Source organism: Paramormyrops kingsleyae, chromosome 1 (assembly GCF_048594095.1).
Source record: "Paramormyrops kingsleyae isolate MSU_618 chromosome 1, PKINGS_0.4, whole genome shotgun sequence".
NCBI classification, from domain to species: Eukaryota; Metazoa; Chordata; class Actinopteri; order Osteoglossiformes; family Mormyridae; genus Paramormyrops; species Paramormyrops kingsleyae.
Genome location: NC_132797.1, coordinates 72,180,819 through 72,186,818, shown reverse-complemented (window position 1 = coordinate 72,186,818; position 6,000 = coordinate 72,180,819). Strand labels below are relative to the sequence as shown.

The window sequence follows — 6,000 nt, the reverse complement described above, 5'->3', positions numbered from 1 at the left end:
GTGTTCGTGTTTGACTTCCAGGCCTCACAAGGAGGGAGTCATTCTCAGAAAAGTGGATCCACATTTACCGGGCCTTTCATGCCAAGTTGGAGACGCAATTCTCTGGATGCTGCTGGCTTCTCAAAGGCCTGTTTGGGGGAATGTAGTTACATTTCGATATGGCCCTGTTTGCCACATTCAGAGATTAATCAGACCTAGATATTATGATCTAGTGCTTTTGAATGAATGAATGAATGAATGAATAAAGGAATGAATGAATGAATAAAGGAATGAACATCTTTGTCATTGTATAAGTACAACATGATTGTGTTACCAACTTCCATACTCAGTTATAGACGCATAAAAATATAACAAACATGAAATAACAATAAAGTAGTAGTTTTTAAAAAGCAGCATCAGAACTATTACAGTATTGAAAAATACCAATTAAAGTGTAAACAATATGTACAATATAAGTATATATATGCTCAGTATATGACAGTATATATACTGTGTGTGTGTGTGTGGGGGGGGGGGTATGTATATATTATGTTGGGGGCACCAACTGTCCCCACATTATGATAAAAACCTGTTATTTTGACATAGTGGGGACCATTTTTTCAGTCCCCACAAGGGGAAGTTCAATTTTATAAAAAATTTGTGACTGTAATCAAAAAAACTAAAAATGCCAAAAATCTCGTATTTTGTTTGGTTACTTATGGTTAAGGTTAGATATAATTACAAGATATAATTACAAACCTGTGTGCGTGTGTGTGTGTGTGTGTGTATACACACCTGGCTAGTATTGCACTTGTAGTCTTCCTGTTACCTGTTACCCAGTCTGCCCATTCACCTGTCTGGATGTTTTTTTGGTTTATTGCACCATTTTATGTAAACTCCAGACACTGTAGTGTGGGAAGATTCCAGGAGGGCGCCTGTCTCTGAGATGTTGGAATCAGCCACGTCTGGCACAGTCACGCCACATTAAAAATGTCGTAATACCTCGCCCATACAGTTAGCAAACCTCTTCCCCGGTGTGAATTCAGCTGCAGACTTCGTCGTCTGGAGGAGCAGGCTACTCGTGCTAAGAAGCCTGTGTACCTAATACCCCAGCCTGAGTGCCTGATACCCCAGCCTGAGTGCCTGATACCCCAGTCTGAGTGCCTGATACCCCAGCCTGAGTGCTGACATGCAGACACACATTCCTGTTTTAGCACCACAGATAAAGCTGGCGTTTTTGGTTCCTCTGTAAATTTAGGTCACGAAGCCGCCGCTCACGCCGCCAATCCTGCACGCTGATGCTGTAGTAAGAACGTAAAGAGGATCTACGCGGCTGGTAGAACCCGCAGCGCCGCTGTGGACGTGCGCGCTCTGCAGACACTCCCTAATCCAAGTTCTTCCTGATGCTGAACAGTTTCCCATACAGACTCTGACTTCAGCTCTCCTTGCTTTACACGGCGTGTGGTCACCGGCGCCCCCGGTGTTTGCTGTAGCTCGTACAAGATCGTGTCTCCCTCCGCCCCCCAGGGACCCCTGGCCCCGTTACTTCCGCACGATTCCCCCTTAATACTATGCCCTCTGTTTTCCCACCGGGAGCATTCTGGCGGCCCCCGGGGGCTTGCCTTTGTCTGCGGCGGCTCTGCGTAAGCGTGGAACGGGGGCCCCTTGGGGTCAGCCGCTCTGCCTTTGTCATGCTGATGAGGTCTGACCATGCTGATGCGAGCCGGAAGAGACCATCTCTGGAATGAGAGAGGGAGGACAATTTTCCTGTGCATATTGTGCATGTACCCCTTCTGTGTGTGTTGTGCCTGTACCCCTTCTGTGTGTGTTGTGCCTGTACCCCTTCTGTGTGTGTTGTGCCTGTACCCCTTCTGTGTGTGTTGTGCCTGTACCCCTTCTGCTGCCGATGCCTGAACACTTATGCTCTCCGGTACATCAGTATCCAGTCTCCACACGCTATTACTCTTCCCCCAGCATTAGGATGTACCACTATCCACCTCTGCTTGAGTAGGAGGACGACTTCGCCCAGGATTTTTAAAATACTGAGGTCAGGAGCAGTAGTCCTTCCTAGGGGAGGGCATGTTCCCCCGAGAATTTTTTTTAAGACTACAGTGTAAGTTATGAATTTTTACCAGTTTCTGAGAGTAGCAATAATCGTTTTGAGAAATAACTCCAGTAAAAAAAAATAATAAATCCAGAAAAAATACCCAGGACATGACCTCAGTGTCCTCAGTGGTAAATACGGGCATAACTCCGCCCATTCCTGCCTCTGTGTCCTGAGGCGCTGCTGCCTTCACCCGTGCTTGTGATTCCACTCTTGTCTGATACTGTTATGGCACAGGCAACTTAATTTATTTTTGCTCTTTAATCTGTACTTCATGTCTGTGTTTTGTGTTTTGTGTTAAGGACACGTAGAGTAAGATTTTCATTGCGTTGCGTGACTGTTTACTACACATATGACAAATACACTATTGAATCTTGACTCTGCCTCTCTGAACAGTGACCTTGCCAGTCTCACCAGTTCCTAGGCTTTCTGCTAAACAGCTGTAATTAGAGACCGGAGACCGTCCTCCTGGTTTGCTGACTCCTCCCTACTCCCATTTGCTCCACCTCACTCTCTCTCTCTCCCCCTCTCTATCTCGCTTTGCTCCTCCCTCTCTTAGGCAGTGAGGCTGGCCTTGGAGGGTCTGCCTATGGGAGCGGATGAGGACTGCTGTCTGTGCAGGGGGGGCGTCTCGGCACGGTGGTGAGCTAGTGGGCCTCTCCTCGCTGGAGGTGGGTCCCTGTGGCCGATGACAGGCATCTCGTCCAGAAGAAGTTCCACCTGGATGGGTGACATCACAGCCAGGTATGTGACGTTTTACAGCTGGATCTCAGCTAGGCCTGCGTATGGGTCGGCATTCCGGAAAAGCCTTTATTTGTTTTTAGTTGTCTATTCGTGGAAATATTTTTGTGAATGGGAGAATCGGGCACGCCGGGGTTACGATGTGTCATTTTTAAGTGATAGGTGTTGTGACATTTAGAAATGATTCATCCTGAGCATGTTCACTGTTTATAAAAACACAGGGGCAAGCTTGGTGATTTCCGGCCTTTCATACGCCTGTGGATTTTTGCTGTTCTGGCCGTTTATGTTTAAAATGTCTGTCATAAGCCAAAACTGGACGTGCCATTTGGCACAGCTTGTATGCATGAATTTCAAACCCGATTCTGCTTTAGAACCCCCACCCCCCGCAGATGGCTCGGCCTAGATGTGGGGGGCACTGTTTGGGCAGATGGAGCCTTTTGAGTCCCGCCGTCGGTACTAGTGGAGAACCCCTGATCTGCTAGGTCGGCCTGGTTTTAGGGGGATCCTCGGAGTAGCTGCAGCCCCCCCTTGAACACCTCCCCCCCCCCAGAATGTTTGCTGGAGTCTGGAGTACCCACAGCTAATCCACACCCATCTGCCAGCTTGCCTTTTGGATGGCAGAGCTGGCAGAGGGACCACAATGAGGAGGACCATTCTCAGCAGATCCTTCAGAGATGCCTATTCCCACCTCTGCCCAGTGCTCCCAGCTCCCCCAGCAGCCGGCCACAATAATCCAGTGTTAATCATTTGAAGACACTGTGCTGGGCTGCATTAGACTGGCTCGCTCTCTCCTTAAAGCCAAGTTCAAATTGAAAGAATAGGGAGCCTTCGTGTAGTGAATGGGACTGTGGGTCCATGTCTGGGTTGACTAGCGTGTGCCAGACACGCCGTCCGTCAGCTGATGACTGTCAGCTCCCAGGTCGGTGCGCGAAACAGTCCGACTAACATCCCCCAACAGGATCTGAGATGGATGGGGCTGTCAGGGTAGCGGGGAGTGCTGGGAGGGAGCCGCTTCCCCATCTGTGAGCAATCAGGGGAAGGGAAGAGAGAGGATTGAGCAGAAGCAGCCCCCCCCCCCCCCCTCCCGGATAATAGGGCCTGAGAAGCTACTGATGTCCCGGAACCTTCTGGCTATAGCTACCGGAACGTGGGCGGTGCCACCCCGGGACACAGGCTCACGGCAGGGTGTCCTTTGTGTCGTTCACATGGGGTGACGTAGGCAGTGGTGGGCGGGGCTGCGCCAATCCGCGAAGCGCCGGCTAGCGACGCTAACGTTTCCGTTAGCTGTGCTCATCACTGGATGCCGTTGCCCAGAAGGTGGCCCTGTGGCCTCACGCCTGCAGGACTGGCTTCGTGTCATTAGCGTTGCCTGTTATCCCTCTGTGTGCGTGGGCAACACAACAGTCCAAAGACCTGCTATTTAAGTTATTTAGTTTCCCTGGGTGTGTTTAGTGCCCTGTGATGGATTTATATCCCTTCTGTGACCTTTAGGAAGCAGCGTTTCATTAATTAAGTCAAGTGTCTTAAACTCACCATAGTTTTGCGAGCTTAGCTATTCTACCCCAGTCGTACTTCCTGTTTGGCTGCCACTCTGTCTACAGAAATAGATCCCTTTCGCCACAAGCTCAGGTGGCCTCCCGCGTCCCACAACCAGAAGCCGCATGACTGAACAGGGTGGCGGGATGAACCAGAATGGGACATGAGAGAGAAACTATTATTGACTTTTCCTCCAAGTCACTTGTAAGTTGAATCCCAGCTCCACACATTTCAGCATGGAACACCTACCGTGTCGTGCAAAGGTCTAAGGCAGTCGATGAGAATGACTTTAAAAGATCGGGCTGGTGTGAATGTGATGTCTGTCAGCCATTTCACAACCTCTCCTAAAATCACCCCAGTATTTGCAGCAACCACCCAATACACCCGCATAGTTTTTGACTCGGCTGCTAACACGCCCTGTACGGGTAATCAGTATTTCATGGGATGTTTTTTTAACTTAATCAATTGATTGATAAATTGATCGATTGATTAAATAATTAAGTGAGCTAGTAGTGAAATTTAATGAATACATGGATTGACTGAGGTGTCTCTGAGGAGAGGTTTGGGAGCTGAATCAGTGTTGTTCTAAGCATCCAACAAGATATCTGCACCGTTTTGGAGAATAGTTACAAATTAATATAAATTTTAATGTGTTACTGTTAAATTGTAAGCGTTCTAATGTTAAACGGTGTTTTTGTTCTGAGCAAATGTACACGTATTACTCTGATAAATAGCCTTAAATATTTCCTTTGACTGCCTTAGACTGTTGCCCAGTGTGGTACATTGTCTCGTAAGGTGACGGCTTATGGCTGTTTGGTTTGACCTACCTGACAAACAAGTGCATCTGTCGCTTGATGGCTATGAGACAAAATGAAAATAAGAGCTTGTAACTGTGAAAGTCTGGAGACCTTGTGTGCGGGAGAACCGTGGAGAAACATGTGCCAGTCCTGGAGAGATTCTCCTTCGTCTGCTTGTGTCATGTGATACACAGCTTCTTGTGCTATAATTGAACGCGGTGTCGCCGAGGGCGATGGGGTCAGGGTCTGTGTCTGGACCAGTCAGGTCTTCCAGTTTCGGGGGCACCGGCATCCCTGGTGTCCTTTTCGGGCTGAGGGTTCAGGTCATGTGGATCTTGTTTGGAGTCCTGGAATCAACATGAGGAGCTGAGTCTGTATTGCCTCAGAGGCCATGGGTACAATGATGGAACTTAACACGAAATGCATGTCATACAATTAATTTTGTTCACCACTGATCCAACCAGAGGTCCATGGATGACTTTTAGTTATATTACAAGTCCTTAGGACTATGAGCAAAGGTATGAAGTCTGTGAAAAGCAGCATAAACATGTTTGGAAGGCATGGGGATTCGAGGAGAGACAGCTGAGCAACATGGGGCTGGAAGACATTGCTGGAGGAAGCGTTGCATGCTGGGATTGGCCAGGTGCTGAAGGAGAGCACCACACAGATGCCACTGCATTCCAGGCATGGCTGGATGACTCATGGGTCCAGGCCTCTTCAGAAGCTCCCGTTTGTGAATGACATCTTCACATCTCACTTTGCTTCCTCGCTCCTTAAAGTCATCAGACTTCATCAGACGTCTCCTGAGGATGTCGCACCATGTACCTGCTCAGAGATGTTTTA

General features: G+C 48.5%; 1 protein-coding gene across 1 annotated transcript in view; it reads left to right on the top strand.

Annotated features, from left to right (window-relative positions):
- Positions 1-2,690: 2,690 nt before the first annotated feature.
- Positions 2,691-6,000, top strand: part of myo16 (myosin XVI) — an 86,984-nt gene continuing 83,674 nt past the window's right edge. Inside the window, exon 1 of the mRNA XM_072698371.1 lies at positions 2,691-2,827. The gene's annotated coding sequence lies outside the window, so the exon portion shown is untranslated. The remainder of the gene's footprint in view (positions 2,828-6,000) is intronic.